The sequence below is a fragment of the Uranotaenia lowii genome, chromosome 3, assembly GCF_029784155.1.
Source record: "Uranotaenia lowii strain MFRU-FL chromosome 3, ASM2978415v1, whole genome shotgun sequence".
Taxonomy (NCBI): domain Eukaryota; kingdom Metazoa; phylum Arthropoda; class Insecta; order Diptera; family Culicidae; genus Uranotaenia; species Uranotaenia lowii.
Genome location: NC_073693.1, coordinates 260,574,582 through 260,596,228, shown reverse-complemented (window position 1 = coordinate 260,596,228; position 21,647 = coordinate 260,574,582). Strand labels below are relative to the sequence as shown.

The window sequence follows — 21,647 nt, the reverse complement described above, 5'->3', positions numbered from 1 at the left end:
GCATAATCCAAATCACGCCACCCGAGCGACAGCGATTATGCTGAGCTCTGCATAAAGAGTCACGTATTGACTACTCAAACGGGGTTCGTTAGCATTTAAGTAAGTGAAATAAATCCCTTCTAGTTTAGACTCCGAACTGAACGGTCGTTCTTGATCGTAGGTATATCACCGTCCAACCTACTGATAGTGACAGGAACTAGGATAGCCCTTCGAGGAATGAGGCTATCATATCAACATTTCCAAACACCAACCGATGTTTGTTCAATAACTGGTACATGCATTTCTTTACGAAACGAGTATTGCAAGATTGAACGTTCAATAATTGAAACATTGGCGTTTTCTGTGATCCAATGATTGAACACTTTCATTTGTTAAATTTTATGAAAATAAGGATAACTGCCACTCTTCCAGAAATCATTCAAAAAGACTTAGTTTAAAACACTCATATCATTATCTTAGACGTTTATTTGTCTTTTATCCAATTTTTCCCCCAATCAAAAATAGGCTGTTTTCTTCATCCAGTCGAAAAACCAAGCCAAAATTTGAACACATATTCAAGTTTCGGGGATTGTGGCTTTAAGAGTCCGAGATTCTAGATAAAAATTTGAACATAGGTATGAAATGCTTCAACAGTGGCACAACGAATTTTGATTCATTTCATCTACTGTATATTATTGTTTTAATCGGTAAATGTTTTACTAGTGTTCAATATCTGGTACCTGTTCAATAACTAGTGCTTCTACCCTACCCAAAAAAAAATCAACAAAACTCAAAGAGAATGACTATTTTCAATTATTATTTCCTTGAATAAAATATACGCAGAACGCATGTTTTCACGCTTATTTTTTAATGTTTTGCATTACCTTTAGAGCAATGTTAAAAAAGAAGAAGAAAGACAATTAAAATCTAAAGATTGGAAGTTCCACAGAAGTTCCTGTTCTGCTACATCTGCAACGATCCTAGAGCCACGTTTATCATCAGGAAAACTGCATGAATCATGAATCTATTAATTTTTACGGAAACCCTTCAAATGAATTATTTCTCATGCAAAATATGAAAATATTTTTTATGACAACACACGTTAAATAGCTGCTCTTCAAGAGCTTATTGACAAATAATATTCCGAAATACTTTTTAAGATTTTTTTCCAAATTTCCAACAATGTTTTCGAATTATTCTCTCACACAGAATATTATTCCCATCGGACTTATCAAGTGTCTATTTCTAGAACGTCATATTTCTTCTCCACTCGACAAAAGACTGAGTCTATTTGGGGTCATTTTTGAATTTCTCAAACCCTGGGGTCTAAAAAGCTTCGTCTTGGTCCAAAACTCATCCAATATTTTTTGTAATTTGAAATTTGAACTTTTAGCACATACAATCAGACGGGACACTCGGTTTTCGTTTTTCGCAAATCTGTATCGAAGCTAGGCAATATCGCCACCAGAGTTCACTAGAATCGCTAAGAGGAAAATTTGATTTTTTTTGTCATGGTAGCTTTGTAATGATGGTAATAATATTTTCATCACCATGGTGCTTATAGAATGTTAATTTCCGTTTGTTTTGATCCAGCGAAATTTTGATTCCCGCTTTAGGAGAGATGAATTTCGAAGTTATTTACAACGTTGAAAAATTTACCACAATGAACAGCAGAAATTATCTGACTAGTACATAAATTTGATCGGAATGTAAACCAACTATCTTCGTTCAGGACCGAGCTTCTAATAACCAGTGCATATGTATTTTAGGAGTCAACGTATGTAGTTTGAAATCTTTCGAAAGCTCAATGTATTTGGAAGACTGTCGTGATGTATGACTTCAGGACTAGTGCGGCCGACTTTCGGCTCCTGATCCGGAGTTATTACATCACCGAAGATGACGATTGGGATCCGACGACAACGATTGCCCGGACCGAGGACCCGTTCGGAAAGCAGATGGTCACATGGACAAGACGGATCAAATAGGAGAACCGCATTTTAAATACGTGAAAAAAAGTCTGAACTCGAAACAACCTTCCTTCATCCCTCTTTTATCGATGATTGTTCATTAGGGTGTCCCAAAATTGCATAACTTCTGGGAATCTGGGGGCTCACCCTCCAAATGGTAGATTAGGATGTGCAGAACAAACTTTTGTATGGGGCCGACTAAAAAAAATCATGTTTAGAGGTTCCGCAAGCGCGATCTTTGAAAAAAGTCCACTTTCAAAAGATTTGATTTTAAATAAATTCTGGGTCCAAAAATTTTCATAAAATTTATTTATTTTATATTTTTTTAATTTTGTTTGAGTTTAATACTATACGTAAAAAATGAAAAATGAACCAAATTTGTATCAAAATGTAAAACAAGCAGGCTATTAACAAGAAAAAAAATTTTTTTGGTTCAAAAATTTTGGATTTAACTGGGCAAAATGTAAATCAAGCGTGAAATATTTTTTATACCAATGCCATCAAAAGATGCGGATTTTTGTGCACTTAAAGTTGGCTGAACAAAACATGTTGTTTGTATCATCGTGGAAAGAGCTATTCATGGTTTAATCCTTAACAAAAATCACAATTTAGGATATTTTTTATTCAATTTATCAAATTTGTATTAAAAAATACCTACTTAAAAATCAAAATACTTGCAAAAAAAGACTTGGATGGTTTAAGGAAGTCATCAGAAGGCCATTTGCCAAATTTGAGCGGAATCGGACAACAGGAAGGGGTTGCACTGAATCTCAAGTGTGAAAGGGATTCTGAGACATTGTGTTCTAAAGAAGCATAAAAAACTGGTTTTTCATCATACATTTTTTTCTTTATAAATTGATTGCTTTATTATGTAGATTTTATCAAAATTTAAATTAAGACTAACATTTCACCTGAAGACTGCAACTCGGTTGGACTTCAAACAAAAAAGTTATAGCTGTTCAAAGATTGTTTTTTTTTGTGCAAATTGTCGTTTAACACACAATGAGTACATTTTACTCATTGCGTTTTACAGGGCAATTTACCACAAAAATACAATCTTGGAACAGCCATAACTTTTTTGTTTTAAGTCCAATCGAGTTGCAGTCTTGAGGTGAAATGTTAGTCTTAGTTGAAATTTTAATAAAATTAACATAATAAAGCAATCGATTGGTAAAGAAAAAAAAATTATGATGGAAAACCAGTTTTTTATGCTTCTTTAGAACACTATGTCTCAGAATCCCTTTCACACTTGAGATTCAGTGCAACCCCTTCCTGTTGTCCGATTCCGCTCAAATTTGGCATATGGCCATCTGATGACTTTCTTTAACCATCCAAGTCTTTTTTGCAAGTATTTCGATTTTAAAGTAGGTATTATTAAGACAAATTAGATAAATTGAATAAAAAATATCCTTAATTGTGCTTTTTGTTAAGGATTAAACCATGAATAGCTCTTTTCACGATGATACAAACAACATGTTTTGTTCAGCCAACTTTAAGTGCACAAAAATCCGCATCTTTTGATGGCATTGGTATTAAAAATATTTACACTTGGTACACATTTTGCCCAGTTGAATCCAAAATTTTTGGACCAAAAAAATTTTTTTTCTTGTTAATAGCCTGCTTGTTTTACATTTTGATACAAATTCGGTTCATTTTTCATTTTTTACGTATAGTATTAAACTCAAACAAAATTAAAAAAATATAAAATAAATAAATTTTATGAAAATTTTTGGACCCAGAATTTATTTAAAATCAAATCTTTTGAAAGTGGACTTTTTTCAAAGATCGCGCTTGCGGAACCTCTAAACATGATTTTTTTTAGTCGGCCCCATACAAAAGTTTGTTCTGCACATCCTAATCTACCATTTGGAGGGTGAGCCCCCAGATTCCCAGAAGTTATGCAATTTTGGGACACCCTATTGTTCATGTTCACGAAAAGCAAAAATAACAAAACAAAAAGTACATATTGAATTCTGGGCTGCATACAGTTTGCAACAATATTAAAAAACTGACAAGAAAAATGGCATGCAAAAATTAAATATGAATAATTATTTATGATACAACTAAGCGCTAAAAATTAAACGGAATAAAAAGAAAAATCTGATCAGTCTTTTTTAAAATGACAGTTTTATTTAAAACACATTATGTATAACAATGAAATTCGAAGCAGTTCAATTTGATAAGTTTTCATCTATTTCGGATGGAGGAATTTTCGATAGTTCATGAGTTGGTTCGATTATCGATTGGAACCATCTTAAAACCAAATAGGGTAAGAACACTATATATTGAACACCATCTTTAGGATGCAACGCATTTGTGGCTAATAAATAATAACGAAAGGTTTTTCAGATAAAATTTAGATAGTGTAGCTTAAGCTTGTTTCTCAGCTTCGAATCGATATATTTTTTTCGCGGTAATATGTTTTGAAATTAACATATAAGCCCTTTTTTCAAAATGGCTTTTGTCCCAATGATTGAACACAAAGATTCAAATATTTAACAGGCAATGTTCAAATTAATGAACACGTAAACATTGAATATCATTGCATATATTTAGGGGTATTTCGCTTGACAGTATGCCTTGCAGGGGCGATTTTGGTTGAGTTAGCAACCAAGAAACAGTTTGTTTACATTTTCAAGCACCAACCGATGTTTGTTCAATAACTGGTACATGCATTTCTTTACGAAACGAGTACTGCAAGATTGAACGTTCAACAATTGAAACATCGGCGTTTTCTGTGATCCAATGATTGAACACTTCAATTAGTTAGATTTTAAGAAAATAGGGAAAATAAAGACTGCCACTCTTCCAGAATTCAGTCGAAAAGACTTAGTTGAAAACAATCATATTATTATCTAAGACGTTTATTTGTCTTTTATCCAATTTTTCTCCCAATCAAAAAAAGGCTGTTTTTTTTCATCCAGTCGAAAAATCAAGCCGAAATTTGAACACATAGTCTTCTTTCGGGGATTGTGGCTATAAGAGTCCGAAATTCTTAATAAAAATATGAACATAAGTAGAAGATGCTTCAACAGTGGCACAACGATTTTTAATTCTTTTTTCTACTGAATATTATTGTTTTAATTGATTAGTGTTTTACTAGTGTTCAATATCTGGTGCCTGTTCAATAACTAGTGCTTCTACTAGTATTTGTCGATGGGATTCGCTCCAACTCAAGGGTTTACCTAGTCCGGGACAATAAAACTGTTAAATTCCATAGTATGACTCTGCAAAATAAAATTGTTATTTGAATAATTTTTGAGGCAGTTTTTATATTCAATCCGATAAGAAACTCTGGTTGAGAGGGATGACGAAGCTCCGTTCAAATTTCCTTCTACTGTGCTCCTGCCGTTCATGAAGTTTCTAATATCCTCGTAAAGCCTTCGGTTTTAACCAGAGCACTAACTTGCACCAGAACTTTCATTAATATATGAATATAAGTAACAATAACTTGGCACTCTTTCTTCAATACAGTTTTGTAAATTCTTGTTCCCTGATCTCCAATGAAATGGAATTTCTCGATCACACGCAACAAATCAAACTGACAAGATCTCAAAGCAAATGTTTTTTTTGTTTACAACTTTTCAACATCACAACATCTTAGGCTACCTCGAACATTTCATTTTAGGCAAAACTGATTGGTAGGCAATACCGACACCAGATGGGAATGTAATCTCTTGCGAAAATTCGTACTGTTTTTCTTCTAAGCGTCTTGTCTGTTTGTCTGTGCTTTTAGGTTTGTATGGGAAAAATGAATATTTTGTACTGAAAAATCAACATCATTTTTGTTTCTTCTGTGGAACCGGGCCAGCTGATGGTTTTTGTGCAAATTTATAAAATTCCTTAAGGAAATTTTCCGCTGAACAACGTTGTCGAAGACTGTTACTTCGTATCTTATTAGGAAAAAAAGTTATTAACTGTTTATCAGGGGTATGTCTTTTCGCATTGATAAACAATAAATTTAATTGACATCACTGCTGGAGCCTCGCGAAGTATTGCATGAAAAGGCACCCTGCAGTGATGTCATTAAAATTTATTGTTCATCAATGCGAAAAGACATACCCCTGTTAAACAGCTAATAACTTTTTTTTCCTAATAAGAAACGAAGCAACAGTCTTCGACAACGTTGTTCAGTGCAAAATTTCCTTTGGGAATTTTAAAAATTGGCACAAAAACCATCAGCTGGCCCGGTTACACAGAAGAAACAAAAATGATGTTGATTTTTCAGTACAAAATATTCCACTTTCCCATACAAAATAAAAAGATCAAATTTACTCATGTAAACGTTACTTGAAAATTCTACAAAAAATCATGGATGAGTTTCGGACCAATACGAAGCTTTTTAGACACCAGGGTTTGAGAAATTCAAAAATGACCCCAAAATCGACTCAGTCTACTCGACAATTCACTTCACGATGACTGCATGCTCGTACCCGTTTGAAAACTGGATTTATAAACCATTTCACACATAATTTGATAAAACTTGTGTTATTTAGATATTATTCTCTTTTCACCTGCAACCCAACAGCACATTGGGAGCAAAACGGTTAAAAACCGGTTCAGAAGGCGAAGTACTAACCCCTTCGATAATTTCACCTCCAAAAACTTCGCACGCGATTCTAACTTGCGTTTATTGCACTTTACTTGAAGAGTCGACTGGTATAGAAGAATTTACCGCACTGTCAAAATTATTGAAACTTGATCATTAAAAATGAAGGAAAAGTAAGTTTGGAAAAAGCACGAAGCAAAACACGACAGCGGAAAAATATGCGACCGCACTTGTGTTCTCCGTTAACAGTAAAGTTTCATTTCAGATTTCAAACTGTAGAATATTTAAAATAAATATAATTTTTAGCCATAGATGCATGCAACACTTTGATGCTTCATCTTCTATCAGTTTAAGTGATCGAAAACTTCGTTCGGTTGCGCTGGAAGGACAATGCCAGTTATTAGGAAGCTTGTTAGTGCCGGTCCGGCATAGAATCTTATACCGATAATTCCACTTCCATGAAAGTTCATTATTGGAGAAGAGTCTGATTTGTGGGTGTGGGTGTATAAGGTCAGTTCGGTTAGTCAAATTTCCGTCCTTCATATTTGGTCGGTATTCGGTTCATCTGAAGTTATAATAAACCTAGTGCTAATAATTTCATAAAATGTTCCAGTAAGTTATCCCAACTATCGGTACCCTGATATTTCCAATCTTAAAGCGATATGGCCAAATTATCAGTTGTACCGATACGAAAATCACCGGGTTCAGTAGGTATTGAAACCGACATGCAGATTACGATACAACAAATCGCTTACCTTTCGATAAACTACGGCCTTGTTTCTCGCTTCCTCGTCGTAGTTATTTTTATTGTTATTATTTCACTTCGGTTGCGATGACGTCGGCGGCGTTTGGCATTTGCTGGGAGGGGAGTTCCAGAGATTCAGGTTGTTTTCCGATGCTGCCGGTTGCCGAGCACGTGAGCAAAGGACCAGGAAATTTCTGCAGCAGCAGCAGCTAGTGAGATTGGCAATGCGATCCTAGTTCAGTTGATACCGGAACTGGTTCGGCTGGCAAACCCCAGTGGTGAGGTCCAGGGCAGTTTAGTGGTCTAAGCTCCTATACGGTGAGTGAGCCAGTGTAGTAGTAGGTTACGCTATGGTGCCGGATAGCCGTTTTCCGTAAGCCCCTGACTGTTTGGCATCGCTTTTCCACCGACGCGCGCGCTTTTGAATCTGTGGCAGTTTCAGATTGGGTCAGGCAGCGGATTTCGAACAAAAGCGAGAGCCGATAATTTTCATCAACATCTGTAGTGAATCGGCTTAGCGGGATCTTTTGTGGCTGTTGCTGTTGGCCGTTCGAAGTTTCCTCATCATCTGGTGGCGGTGCTGTGAATGAATGGATGCATCAGCCAGCGAGGAGCGTTGTCTAGTAGTTCCGATGTTGGCCACGCTGAAAACCGGAAGATTTCCTGCCATTTGAGAGGGAGAAAGAAAAAAAACGTACAATCAATTAGCTGATTGGTATTTATCTTTCGATGGATGGAGGATGTTGTGGGGGAAATTGTGCACGTGTACAGCGCCAAACAGAGCCAATGTTGTTCCGAGGTTTGCGCTGTATTTGATGTGCTCAAAATTGTACATGATCTGTATAGTACGATGTGGTTGGTCGGTGTTTGCAAATGAGGTTTGGCTTCTAATGACGATGGGAAAATTTGAATTTCGCTTAAATCATCATCGTTTCCCATTGGGCGATGATGACTTTTGATTTCGACTGAGGTTCGCTCTTTCTGGTTTTGGTAAGAATTTGAAATTAATAACAACTTTGGTGATTGAATGTTTTTTGAATATTTCCACGTTTTGGCCAGATGACATAAAAATTAACTGCAAACGTAGGGGAAAAATGTATTACTTAGATTCAGTTTCACGAATTAATGATTCATATTATTGTAAGAATGAGTTGAAAGGGCCATTATAATTACACTTAGAAGAAGCTTTCCAGATTGAAATTCAATGACACATTTGAGCCAATTCTAATCCGGGTTTTGCCCAGATTTATCGAAATAATATGTTAAACTTATGAAAAAACTGAACTGAATGATCAACTTTCATTTTTGGGTCCAAAAACGATTTGTTACTATGAAAATAATCAACTACAGTTTAAATTGTTGTTTAAATTTCATTACGATTCGTTTTGTTTCAAAAAAGTTACACGTGATGGAAGCCGCGAGACGAAAATTAATTTTGGACACTCAAGTCAAAAACTCGACGTGGTCGGGTTCAAAAATCGCGATGCAGCGTTCTCAAACGTTTCCGTGAGATGCATACTATCGAGCGGCAGGTTCATACCAAGCGTCATAGTGGAATTAAGGATCGGAAACTGCATTTGAAGGTGTTGAGAACGATCAAGGTAGTCGGACTACGACATTGCCAAGAAATTCAACGCCGACCGGTGCACCGTCAGGAGGATTCGTCGACGCGAAGGAATACGATCCTATCGAACCAGTAAGCAACCAAACCGGAGATTGAAGCAGAATTTAGAAGCCAAAAGACGTGCCCGAAAGTTATACAAGAAGATTCCAACGAAGTTCGACGGATGCATCCTCATGGATGACGAAACGTACGTGAAGATGGATTTTGGGCAGCTTCCTGGCCAAAAAATTTATAAAGCCATTGCAGTGGTGCACTGCACTGGTCATAGTGATGTCCCCGGCAAGTTCGAATTCGTTTCTGCTGAGAAGTTAGCAAGAAAGTGTTTGATCTGGCAAGGTATTTGCAGCTGCCGATGAAAAACTCCTGTTTTTGTGAAAAACAAGACCATGAACTCCGAAATGTACAAGGAAGAATGCCTGAAAAACAATTTTTTTCGTACATTAGATCTCACAAAGGACCAGTTAAGTTTTCGCCAGATTTGGCAAGCTGCCACTACAGCAAAGAGGTACAACAGTGGTATCGGGCCAACGGGTGGATTTTGTCGAATAGAACCTCAACCCACCTAACTGCCCTCAATTCCACCCTATCGAAAAAATTTGGGTAATTGTCAAGCAGAAGATGAAGAAGAATGGTAGGACGACTCTGGATGCAACAGAGATGAAGAGATTGTGGAACAAAATGGCCGCTGAGGTCAGCGAATAACTAGGGTGTCCAAACTGTAATGAGTTTCGACGAAAAGTTCGAAAATTCATCAAAACAACATCGGAATATTTTTTTTATTATTTTTCCTTTAAAGTGCAATAAAAACCCTACATTTTGATAACAAAACATTTTTATTTCGTTTACAAAGCTCCGAGATAAACCTGTTTCAATGCGTCCAGATTTGAAGTGATCCATGCTTTATAGTAAGGTTGCCAGAAATTTTTTCAATACGGAGCTGGGCCGGACAAATGTGGGCTACTTTAATCTGAGCATTTGATTTGTAAGTTATCAACCAAAAGTTAAGGCAACATCCGGGTAAATTAGGTAAAAACCCAGAAGTTACTCAACAAAAATCTAGAAAAAAAAATTCCATCAAAACTTATCAAAATATCTTAAAATAAAACCTTAGGCGTTTAAAAAACCTTTTCTGATTATTGTTATAAAAATTGCTCAAAACATTTCGTTATAGACGCATAATTAAAAAAATATGGAAACGTAATTTATTATTTTGTTTGATTTTGCAAATAAAGTGAATAAATTCTGGCAAAATTCGGGTTTTTTTTAATGAAATACGGGCAACCCGACCGGAACGGCCTTTTCATGTTTTTGTATAAAACATCCGGGCAAACTCGGATAAAACCTGGCAACCTTATTATTAAATGATATATTTAAGATAGTTTGGACATTTTCCAAAAGCAATCCCGTATAGGGCAAATGGCTAGGAACCCTATCAAATGGTTAACCTTGAAGAAAACAAGAAAATGGGAATAGTGAGAAGACCTAGCCTCTACCTAATTAAAAAAAATTGACATGTATTATTTCTGGATAGAGTGGGGAAACGTGGACCACTAGAAATATCTCAGAAGTGTGTGGAGATAAAAATCTCAACCCAATTGTCATCATCTTTGCTTTGTGTAAGCATATATTTCTTTATGTTGTTGACTTTTGTACGCATCACATGCTTCTTTTTTTAGCTAGTTATAAAAATTACTTACATAATTAACCCTAATCCGCTTTTGAGTGCCAATATGACACTATGGGAAGTTGGAGGGCTTGTTATTTTTTTCAGATGCATCCAAATAGTATAATTTCTTCGATGACTCACAATGAATTTTTGAAATCTTAAATTTTGCATGTTATTTTTTTTTGTGGACCCAAAATCAGACCTTGAGTATCAATTTGTCACTCTTCGCTTTTAACTGCTACATCAAGAAAAACAACAGTTCTTAACCGATTTTGACTAAATTTATAGTTTTAGAAACCTCGTAAGGTGGCACAAATATGATTTTCAGACATTATTCAAATACACCACTTCAGTTTTCTGTTATTCAAAGTCTAGTAAAAAAAATAGAAAAAACCATTCTTCGGAAAAATGACTAATGCACAAAAAAATATATCATTAAGTGTCCAAGAAAACTGAAGTTAGAAGCTGTACGTTGCACATGAGGATTTATTTTAAGATCATGGCTAAATTTTGAAAAGGGGATTGAAAATCTGAGAAATTGCAAATTGACAAAAAGTTTGAAAACCAATTACCTTTGAAAACTCATCAAAAATTCTGTGTTTCGAATTTTGACGATCAAAAAAATGCAAAAATTTGTCAAATTATGTCAATTTTGAAACGAAGCGTAAAAAATCGGTATGGTCTTAGCAAAAAATAATTTATTTAAGTTTTTATGTCTTTTTTGCTCAATGGAATTTCATAATTTTGAAGATGTTGGAATTCTTAAAAAACCATGCTGATCGAAGTTTCTCCGAAAAATGAACTGAGTTGAAATGGTTGAGTGATAAACATTTAATTGCAACCACTAGTGACGTTTAAAATTTACAATCAATGATCATTTCTTATACCCCTTTCCATCATAACTTTTAAATGTCACGAAGAAGCGATCCTTTTCTTAATATTCAATGATGGATGAAAAATGTGATCAAAATTACCACACTTTACGTTATCTTATTACTTTCGACATGTAGTGTAAAAGTACTTAGCAAAAACAGTGAAATGCGTTTGTCTAATTGATTTGAAGTACCAGTAACCGGAAATAAGGGATTAATTTACAGCTTCCCGGAAGCAACGCATCGACACATCAAGCAACGGATGACTGTCGACAATGGTAGATACAAACCCTAGCAAGTAAGAACAAAAAGCCAGTTGCTGCAAAGCTTCTGGTTAACCCAACAACAGTTGGCAATAGTGTGCATAGGGCCAAGCTGAGTTCCCCTTACCCACTGTCGGATACCGATACTCATTTCCCAATCGATCCGACCACACCGAGCCAATAACCGAATCGAAACTGTATCGAAAGCCAGTCAGCGACTTTGCCATTTTGCCAACCAGCCAGTCAAGAACAATAATAGTCATCGGAGGCTCCAACAGCAGTATCTAAGAGCATACCGGCAGCCAATTTCATAATCAAGTGCCATTTTAAACTCATTCAATTAGCTCATCAATTGTCATTAGCACCGGGTTGGGGCCACTAGTTTTTCCCCTCAAGTCAGCCAGTTGGCCCATTCTGCTAAACGGCCAAGTCAAACAGCAGCCTGGCAGGCAGTCAGTCGACGAACAACTTACTCGACAAGAGAGTGAGCTTGGCAATTGACGCGCGGTAGAGGAGTTAAACAGGCAGCAAAATTGCAAATGCGTACCGAAATCTAATCTTGATCAGTTTTGATTTCGTAATTAGCAATGTTGGATGAGAAATAAATCTGCTTTTTAGATTTGGTGACCCAGTATCTTCATTTCACTCCAATTATCTTGACTATCTTAATAATACCGTTCGAATGAGAACGATCTTGTGATTTTCGGGTTAATTTTATCGCAGTCTACTCCAGATGGCTAAAATCCGATCTGTGATTTATAGCACACTTATGAAAAAAAAAGCTTTCATGATGATAAGTAAGAAGTATTTCGGTGTCAAACGACAGCATCAGGGTTTCAAAGGCATGTTCTGTATGTACGAATATTTAAAGATTATAAAATTTCATATACGGATAGAAAATAATAAGAAATGAAAGATTTTTCTTTGTTTTTATTTTAGTCGTTTTACCATTTTTATGCATTCGCGACATTATATCAACAATGCAGTTGGCGAAGAGTTATTGGAAAACTTTTCCGGTACAACTGTGTTCGATGTTTACTCTTGGGACACACGTACCACATGGACATCGGCTCAGGAGGCAACTGACTTGCTAACTGAGCTATCACAAGATCACAAGACCTTGAAAGATGTTGAAAGTGATAATTTTTCTCAAACCAATTTTTTTTTCAACACGGGTGCAACAGATAGAGTTGAATCACAAACGGCAACTTTGAGTGCAAAATAATCGAAATCGAATTGGTTTCAGCTTTATCGTACATTGCATAGACTTTGTATGAAAGTCTTCACCCTCTTCTTAAAGTTAGGCTTTAGTTTTTGTTGCAAGTTTGATGCAATTTTTTTTTAAATTTTTTTTTGGATATTGTGAAATTTTTGCATGGGAATCCCCGTTTTTTGAGATGGTAAGGATTCAAACTATTATAGAAACCATCTCCGGCTTCATTCTGTGTTTTCCGAGTTTATAAAGGAACAGACATTAAACCATTAAAATTTATTGAAATAGATTAGATAATCGTTTATATCATACTAGCTGACCCGGTGTGCTTTGCTACACCTTCCATGGAAAAAATTTAATTCGTTAAAAATATTAATGTTAAAATTTCAACATTATTCTAAAGCGAATTATTTTTCATGGCATCTGAGCTTCTAGATTGTCTTGAGTCTCAACGTAACTTCAAGGTTTGGAAGTTGAAGAAGTCACCCTTTAAAAAAAATTAGGAAAGATCTTCAATACAATAAATAAACCCTTCAAATTTTAAAAAAATCGCCCCGTTTTGAAGCGAAAGAAGTATTTAGTTACAGGCAAATTTGTACAAAATCAAAAAGCGTGTCATACATTACGAAAACACTTATACATTAGTTTTGTTAGTAATATGAACATATGTTTCATTTATCAAATATGAGAGTATTTATTCATTAATATAGAGAGCGTCAATCAATACAATATATCATCGAACTAAGTAAAAACTGATTTGTGAACTCAAGAAATCATCTCATTTTGTCAAAATGCTGACGTTCATTTATTTTTAACAAAAATCCTCAAGGATTTTTTAAATTTTTTGTTTTTTTTTCTGATAATTTTGTATAGGAGCCTTACTTTTTGTGGTTTCAAAGGGGTTTGACATTATTATAGAAATTATTCCCATCCGGTCTTAAAAACGGCTACATTTCAAATTTCACGTTGATTGGTTCAGTAGTTTCTGAAAATTGTTCGAATTGTGTGAAAATGTTGTTAGTTTTGTATGGGAGCCCCCTCTTTTTGGATTCGGAGGAGTTTGAAAGTATTATAGAAATCATTGCTGGTCTCAAAAACGGCTACATTTCAAATTTCACGTTGATCGGTTCAGTAGTTTCCGAAAATTGTTCAAATTGTGTGAAAATTTTGGTAATTTAGTATGGGAGCCCCCTCTTTTTCAATTCGGAGAGGTTTGAAGGTATTATAGAAATCATTCCCGGCCTTGAAAACAGCTTCACATCAACTTTCACGGCAATCGGTTCAGTAGTTTTTTAAATTTGTTCGAATCGTGTCAATTTCTTGATAATTATGTATAGGAGCCCCTTTCTTTGGATTTGAAGCGGTTTTAAAGTATAATACAAACCATTCCCGGTCTTGAAAATGGCTCCAGACCCAAATTTACGTGGATCGGCTCAGTAGTATCCGAAAATTGTTCGAATTATGTCATATTGTTATTAATTTTGTATGGGAGCCCCTCATTTTTTACGTCGGAGCGGTTTGAAAGTATTTTAGAAACCATCTCCGACCCCAAAAACTCTTACATACCAAATTGCACATTGATCGGTTCAGTAGTTTGCGATTCTGTAGGGAACAGACAGACAGACAAACATTCATTTATATAGATAGAATTTGGAAGTGTCTAACATAACTAATTAAACATATAGTGAAGCTAAAAGAAACAAAATGTGTTGTAAAAATTTTCTGATTATGTGTCTAGAACGATTTTTTTTGAGTAAGTTTCACAAAAATAATCACAAAAGGGTTTTTTAAGTCTAAAATGCGAATTAAAATCTGTCGAAAAATGATGATGAAAAAATTAATTTTTCAATTTTTTTTGTTGATTTTTGTTGCGGGGATTTTTGGGTTTTGACAAAATTTGTCCGGATATTGCCCGAATATTTGGTCGACAATTTTGAAAACAATTGTCCCGATATTGCCAGATTTTTTACATAAAATGGCCGAGATTTGCAACCCGGCTACGTGCTGAAAAAATCTGGCAACCTTAATATAAACCTATATATAAATTAATATCTGTCTGTCTTTCTGTTTCCGATGAACTCGGAAACTTCTAAACCGCTATAATCAAAACTTGCCAGGTGGGTGCTTCTGAGGCCTGGGAAGATTACTATAATAGTTTGAGACCCCTACCTCTCACTGGATGGGGAGAGGGGGTCTCTCAAAGAAAAGACAAATGTTTGCATAGTTCGAGATTTGATCATGCAAATAAAAACCAATTTTAGCATGCGAGGGTACTCTGGTACGAGGAATGGTTCTATGAATATTCCTTTAAAAAACCGTTTTGGTATCCGACTCCTCACGCTGCGCGTTCGAACTTGAAAGACGTTTTGTCCTTCACGCTGTCGCGTGGCGGACGGGGCTAAGGGATCACCCCTAGCTTTCACGCAGACCTAGGAAGCCCCGGCAGACCTAGACCAATGTAATGGGGCCGCCGCTTCCGACGGCGGGTCGGCGGCTACCTCGGATTTGGGAGCTTCGGCGGCTTTGTGCCGCCTCAGCCCCTTCATCCTCGTTGGTTGCGGCTTTGCCGCAAAAGAATTAAGTTATGAAACCCCATTTTTTTGTAACAATTAGTTTTTTTTAAATAAATTTCTAGTAAGGATAAATGTTTTCAATTTTCTGCGAAATGGTTCTTCTGGCGAAAAAATTTCTGGTAAATGGTTCATTCTGATGAAAAAAATTTCTGGGAAATGGTACATTCTGGCGAAAATTTTTCTGGGGAAAAAAATTCTGGGGAATGGTTCTTTCTGGCGATTGAAATTCTGGGGATTTTTCATTCCGGGCAATGGTTTTCGGGTAAATGGAGTACAATCAATTTACATTATTCGAGAACTTATCTGAGCGAGTGGTACCAAGTTAAGTTTGGTTGGGTAATTGAGTTTGAGGAATGTTTCTATGAATATTTAGTACTATTGCCTCCTCTTATTGGGGTGATAGAAAGGAGAGAGGGGTCTCCTTTACAATTTTTCACATAGATTTAGAGCTTATCGAGGAAATGGAACCAAATTTGGCATGGAAAGAAATTTGGATACGAGAAAAGGTTATATACTTATTTGAGACTTCTTTCTCTATCAATTGGGGATAAAGTTAGGGAGAAGGGAAGCTCCCATGCAATTGTTTTGCATAAACCAAGAATTTCTCTCATTCCAAAATTGCCTCGACTTCACTTACATAGGTCGATGGGGATAATTGAACCGTTGCAAACAAATAATTTATTTATTGAGAACATTTGAGACCTTATACAATCAAACGTACTCATTGTTATTAGGTTTGTTTTTGCATGCCGTAACTCATACTTTCGAAACATCTTTAATTTTCACTCTCCTCAAAATCAGAAGTTACTAACGATTACAACCTTTACGGATTCGTTCACCGTAAACATGTTAATGCTCTATGTTGACTTTGAGGATTTTCACAATCTGTGTTAATCTCTGTAAGCTGGTCTACTTAAGCTAGCTTTGTGTTTGACTTTATTAATCACAGATTTGCATTTGCTGGTGTACTAGCCTGTATGAAAGAGAATTTTAGATGACGTTCTAGCCTGATTTTAGACAGCTGATTGATACTAAAATATTCGCAGGCATACTAGCCTGAACCGAGTTAGCTTGCGTACTCATCTGGACGGTGTAAGATGGCGTCCTCGCCTGAACGATGTAAGCTGGCGTACACGCACGACTGTATGCTGGCGTACTAACCTGAAGGGTAAGCTGGCGTACTCGCCTAATTGCATGCTGGCGTACTTGTCTGAATAGTGTAAGCTGGCATATTCGCCTGGATGTTGTATGCTGGCGTACTCGCCTGACTGTGTGCTGGCGTACTCGCCTGAATAGATTAAGCTGGCGTACTCGCCTGAATTTTGTATGCTGTCATACTCGCCTGTATGTTGTTTGCTGGCGTACTCGCCTGGATATTGTATGCTGGCGTACTTGCCTGAATGTATACTGGCGTACTCGCCTGAAAAGTCTATGCTGACGTACTTGCCTGAATGTTGTATGCTGGCGTACTAGTCTGTATGCTGTATGTGGTAAGCTGGCGTACTCGTCTGAATATGCTGACGTACTCGCCTTAATGATGTATTGCTGGCGTACTCGCCTAAAGGATGCATGCTGGCGTACTCGCCTGTATGTTGTTTACTGGCGTACTCGCCTGAAAAGTGTATGTCGGCGCGCTCGCCCGAATATTTCTAGCTGTGTCGGTCTCGACAGCGTACACACCTGAACAAAATTTTCATTTAAACTGGCGTACTCGCGTGATCTGAACTCTAAAAATTGAATCTAAATGACTTTACCTGTTACGACAATGCTGATGACTCTCCTGATTCGACTTTACTGGCGCATCCATTTGTTTGAAATTTTGATTGGAGTGCTAATCGCGCTTTTCAAACCGAATCCTTCTGAGGACTGATAGCATTCCCTTGCTTGACAAGAACCCTTTTAAGGCTGGCATATTTCAAATATTTCTCTCGCACTTTATATTTACATAATAAACATTCCAAATTTTATAACTTGAACGTTATTTGAGACCATCCATCTTAGCCCACCTTTGTCTGTTAAAAATTCGTACCGAAACCAAAACCTGTTTTCCGAAGAACCTTGGTGCAATTCAATCCATCAATCCAACTTGGAAATTTCCAATAACAATTTATGCTTTTATGAACGCTTCTTTTTTTGTGAATTGCTCCCGTATTGTCATTTTGTTGAAATTTTGCAATCCCAGAAATTTTTGCTCTTCCGCAATTTGAACTATTTCTCGACACTAGAAAACTTAATCCAGGCTCCTGGCAGGATCGCCAATATAAAATTCGCGATTTCTATCAAACAGCTTATCGCTGCTCAATTTCACTATTCTGAATATCTATCTAACACGATGTTTTACGCCTGCCGAAGCGCTGGTCGGAGGACTGACTGAAGGGCCACACGCAGTGGGCCAATGTCAGTGTGAGGGACAGGTGAGAGGCAAGATGGGAGACTAATATACGTATCTAGCGTATATGATGAAGGTCTTTGCTAACGTACATGATGCGATAAATCCACACCTTACAAATACAACTACCATATTTGATGGTGTGTACACAGTTCTTCACAGGATGTCTTTCCAAATTCATTGGAGCCGGTCCAATTCGAGCCTGTTTATTCAAAACCCTGGTCTGATTTTCAAAACTGTCAATTCAAAACAAGACAAAATCCAGGCATTTCTCAGAAAAAAAATTAGAGAATAAGTAGCACATAAATAATACAAGAAGAATTATTTTTTTACAAGAGATATCAGCAGAGTTCGAATTTTCCAGTTCTTTAAAAAACCATGTCCAGAATGCTTACTATACACATACTTTTCTTGGCGCACAATTCGGTCATCGCAAAGCTCGAAGTTTTAAAAACTTCATCGTGAGAGCCTGTGTCAAAAATTGAGCGTTCAAATTATTTGGGGACCGTTTAACCCTTCTCCATTAAACATGGATTAACATCGATGTTCGCCTGTTTTGCCTCCCCTCAACCCTTCACGCATCCTCCCACATTCTATCATCGAACGGGTGCCACGCGTTTTCAAATAGCATCAGCAGCCAGGAGGGGTCCAAATTCGGTAGGCCTACACTACAAAAGCAACCGTTAGGAGGCTCGCAACCAAAAGGGCTATCAGGCTGCTGCTGCTGCTCCAATATCTGACAAGTGAGTGCAACGAAAGTGATTAAGGCGTCCGGCCCGTGGAAGTTCGCTTGGCTGCTCCTAGTCAATGAATCCGATTGGCGCGAACTTCTATGCAAACAGCAGTGCTCCCTTCTCGAATGGTGAAGTGGGGCGTTGACGTTAAGTGGATTTGCACTTTCGGTGCAAACAGATACACATTATGCTATTAGTTGGCTATCTGTAGAAAGGTCCCCCATAGGGTGAGTGCTCCTACTTTGGTCCTAGAGCCTACTTTAGTCCTAAAATGCCGAAAATTGGGAATAATTCATTTTGCTTGCAAAGGATAAAGATGCTGCTAAGTGCACAATGAACTCTTATTCTTCCTGAATCTTTCCATGCCGCTTTTTGCCATAAAAAGTCTTTCTCATAAAATTTTCAACGTTTATAAAAATATACCTCCTATTCAGTGGTAAATTAAACAGCTCAATTAGTGGGGTGCGTTTTGAGAAATGAGAGGAAATCAGTAAAAATCACGTTTTTTCAGTGTCCACGCCAATATTTAAAGGGTTATTACTTTCACTATGGAGAATATGAACCAGATTACCTATTTTTCCTAAAACAAATGAAAATCAATGGAAAACCCGGAAAATTTGTAAAGGGTCCAAATATAGGAGACTTTGACTTTGATGTTCCATTTTTAGACCTAACATCACAAAAACTTTGTGTGAATACCAAACAAATCAACAAAAGTGCGAATTTTTAATTGGGGCATAATTCAGAACCAATATTGAACATATCTTACATTTTTTGTTAGCTTTACGCAAATAAACTATAAGTTAGTAGACATATCAAAATTTGAGCTATTTTTCTGCTGATAGAGCTGACGGGGAATAAAAATGTTTAAAATATTCATGACAGAAATGTAATTTTTTTAAGTCCTTAAAAAGCTGTAATATTTTTTATGGTAATATTTAATTAAAGATTACACTTTTGTTGAATTTGTTTATTTATTTTCGAAAAATCATATATTTTATAAGAATTTTAGATATAGGTCCAATTGAAGGTACCAGTACAGTACCAAAATAGGAACAGTAGGTTCAAAGATGGAAATTTTGATCATCAATATCTATGCAAATCTTTCAATAAAGGCGAAACCTATGTTGAAAATTCTCATTGAAACTTGTAGATAAGATAATGAACTATAAATAAATTTCTTTAAAGATAGAAAGCTCCCGTTTGTTTATGTGAAAAGCGTGATTATTTAAAAACCACCGCTTAAAGGGTCCAAAGTAGGGCAACTAACCCTAATACACTTTTGAACGAAGAAGGAGAAGGAGAAGGGTTATGGGTCTAAGTTTGAAGGAAGGGATCAGTTCCGGTTCGGGAGAAATTCGCTCTCGTGGCTTATAACGGATTATTGCAAAGTTTGAAATTGGTGCACTCGGGGTTTGGTTCACTGCCTCCATCTGCTGCTAGCCCGAAATGACCGATGATGATGATGATGACGTTCCAGGAAGGCGAAATCAAGTTAAGACACTCTGATTGGCCAAGTCCAAGAAGCGAATGCCCCTTTTCCGTACAATAATAATGTTTAATCCGGCTCAAGAGGCTGCTGCTGGCAGCCAATTTCTGGCGATTGTTTGCTCTTTTTATCTTAATTTGGCACGGAAGGTACTCGAACAATTTAGATATACCAGACAGTCCAGTCAGCACGAAATTTTTAAAATAAACCAGCAGAAATCTTTTGCTGACCCACTTAGCCTTTCATGAGCCCAAGTTTTAAGAGAACAATTTGCACCGGGTATGCTAGATTAACTCAAAAAGGTTCCTAGCTTTTTTATGGACATTTTTTTAAAACATAGCAAATATAATGATGCCGATTAACCTTTTTAAGTAATAGATTTAACATTTAATTAATCGTAATTATTCTGTTTTTAAACTAAATATTTTCTCAACGGAATCAAAACAACATTGGAAGATTGTGATTGCTTTATAATGATTGGTTTCCACTGGAATTTAACAAATCCATTTTCTAATGACTGGCATAGAACATAAGCGTGAAGTTTATACGCTTTGGATAAATTATCTTCAATTCCGGATAATCGATACCTATTTTAACACTTCATTCAAGTTCTGGGCGGTTGAGCCGATTTAAGATAATTAGCTTCGATTATTAGTTCTTTTTCCTTTGAATGGAAGTGTTTTATTTTGAACGCTTTGCCAAGGAAGAATGAAAAAAAAGCTAAGTGGAACAACAATTACTTTTTTTTTATTCCTAAAAATTAACTATCAAGAAGCCAACATCTTATTTTAAATGCTCAGAAAGTATTCTTTTGCAGTAATCTGTTCTTTTAAAAATATGAAGCACGCGAATTTTCAATTATCTACACCATCTCTGTGGACATCAATTATGATACGTCACGTCTTGAAGCGTTAATTATTGCCACAAAAAAAACTTCAGCATGTGGACCGTTTTGGTGCCGGAATTTTCGGTTCCGAATGTTGCTCCCTGAATGCAGGACGTTCTCCATTCATCAACATGATGTTGAGAAAGGGCTTGGCTGGATTGGGCCAACTTTCACCTCTGCTCGACCAAAAGAATGCTGTTTGTGGCTTTCAGGTACATATCTTCTGGGGTATAATTAGGTCAGAAAGGCTTCGATTGGCGGTTTTTTTTTCAATCTGTCAGAAAGATGTAAGCATCAACTTTGTTTATTCTCAATTCATTGCACTATTTGAAAAAGCGTGCGATTTTATTCTTTTATTTACAAGAAACAAAGCAATTAATTACATAAGAAATCTATAATTTTATTAAGGGGGGAGTAGGGTCTAACGGGTAAAAAAACGCCATTTTCACGAATTTTTTTTAGAGCTATCGTTCAAACAAATGTATTCAAATTTTTTGCATTATACAAAGCATTGTTAAAAGAACATTTAGTAATTTTTTCGTAGAAAAATATTGAAAAATGAGCCGGCGACGGAGCACTTTCCAGGATGCCTTTTAGAAAACAGGATTTGCGGTGGACACTGTATCTCAGCACAGAATCATCTGAAGTCAAAAAATCAGAGCAAAATATTTTTAATAGATGTTTTTCTCAACCCCAAC

The 21,647-nt window shown here is 36.4% G+C and overlaps 1 protein-coding gene across 3 annotated transcripts in view; it reads right to left on the bottom strand.

The window, feature by feature from the left end:
* Positions 1 to 21,647, bottom strand: part of LOC129758569 (extracellular serine/threonine protein CG31145) — a 211,988-nt gene that overhangs the window by 16,346 nt on the left and 173,995 nt on the right. For all 3 annotated transcript variants that reach the window (XM_055756099.1, XM_055756098.1, XM_055756100.1), the window contains one exon: positions 7,251 to 7,903. The gene's annotated coding sequence lies outside the window, so the exon portion shown is untranslated. The remainder of the gene's footprint in view (positions 1 to 7,250; positions 7,904 to 21,647) is intronic.